The sequence below is a fragment of the Chrysochloris asiatica genome, unplaced genomic scaffold, assembly GCF_000296735.1.
Source record: "Chrysochloris asiatica unplaced genomic scaffold, ChrAsi1.0 scaffold00546, whole genome shotgun sequence".
Taxonomy (NCBI): Eukaryota; Metazoa; Chordata; class Mammalia; order Afrosoricida; family Chrysochloridae; genus Chrysochloris; species Chrysochloris asiatica.
Genome location: NW_006409064.1, coordinates 524289 through 526198, shown reverse-complemented (window position 1 = coordinate 526198; position 1910 = coordinate 524289).

Below are 1910 nucleotides of genomic sequence, written 5' to 3'. Positions count from 1 at the left end.
TTACCATATGGAGGCAAAAAAAAAAAAAGTAGCTGCTGAATCTGCTTATGTACAATCAAGTACTTCCTTGTGTTTAGTTCCTTGGTTTGGAGGTTTAGGGTCATAGTTTCATGGGACAGCCTAGTTCATTGCTTTCATAATGTGTTTAGTGCTTCTAAATCCCATGGATCATTGTGCAGTGTCTGGGATTTTAATAGCTTGCAAGTGGCCATCCAAAGCATGACAAATAGTCTCCATTTGGCTTGAGCAACAAGAAGAAGGGAAGTCAGGAATAGGAGGAGGATATGGAATGTGTGACTAATTGCCTCCAGGAACTATTATCTCCTTGTCATGAAACAAGAAGAACTGGATGGTGCTCAACTACCAATACCGAACATTTTGATCCAAGATTCTACAGAAGAGACCCAATCAAAAGAGGGAAAATGTAGAACAGAATTTCACTTTAGGCTTTCTGGGGCCATGGAGGCTAGAGGAATTCTTGAGACTACTGCTGTGAGAGAATCTTTAAACCTTAAATCAAAAGTATCCCATGAAGTCTTAAACCAAACAATAGTTTAGCTTAACTAATAAAAAAATTGCCTTGAGTAGTGTGCTCTTGCAAGAACTATCTATATGGATCAAATTAACAACATCAACTTGATAGATGAGATGGAAACCTTAGGGGATGGTGAGTTTTTGTGACTGGGAAGGAACTACTTAGAAAAGGAGGATGAAATTGATTGCAGAGCATGAAGAAAGCTCTGTAAAGATGTAACTGAATTGTACATGCAGAAATGGTTGAAATCATATATACATTTTGCTTTGTAAATTTTCAGCAGCAACAACAAAAAGCCCTATGGAGTATAGAATTCTACTCTGACACACATGGGGTTACCATGTGTCAGAGTCAATATGAGGACAACTGTTTTTTGAAATTTTTGACTCTGAAGTGCAGATAGCTTGTAGTTGAATCTTGCTTTGTATCCAGTTTGACGATCTCTTCCTTTTGACTGAATTGTTAAATTCATTCTCATTTAATGTTATTGTTGATGTGGTTGCATTGACGTATGCAATTTGTAGTTCTGCCTCATATGTCTCATCTTTATTTTTTATTGTTCTCCTGTTACTCCTTTACTTCCTTTCTGGTGTCTAGAGCAGATTTTGATTCTTTTGAAAAGTTTTAAGTATAATTTGAGGTATTTGTGAGTGGTTGTTTTAGGACTTAAAATATACATCCTTATTTGTCAGACTCTACCTAAGATGGATGCACACTCAATTTCTGTGAGGTATAGAAACTGCAGTTTTGTATTCTTTTATCACTGTATCTCCCACTTTCCACAATTATTGTTGTACATAGTGATCATATACTACAAACACAATACATTGTTGTAATTATTACTTTATATATATGTATATAGGGAGCTCTGGTAGTAAAGTAGTTAGGAGTTGGGCTGCTAACTTCAAGGCCAGCAGTTCCAAACTACCAGCCATTCCATGGGAGAAAATTGAGGCTTTCTGCTCCTGTAAAGATTTACAGTCTCGGAAACCCTATGTATGGTCGTTGAGTCAGAACTGACTCTATGGCACACCACCACCACAGTATATATATATATATAGGTTATATGCCAAGTTGTTTCAGATTCATAGCGATCTTTTAAATTATCTGAGAAATAAAAAGAGGACAAGTATGTATTTTAAAAGTTTATATTAACTTAATTACTTCCATTTCAGATTCTCTTGGTTTCTTCCTGTGAATTTGTGTTGCCATGTGGTGTCATTTCCTTACTTCTTTAGCTCTCTTTCTTCTCACTTGCATTGTTTGTGATATAATTGTCAAATTCTTATATGCTACATTTTTAGGTTATAGGCCTACTAGTATAATAATGTGTGTATTCTTTTTTTTTTGTAGTACTTTTCATATCAGCTAAGAG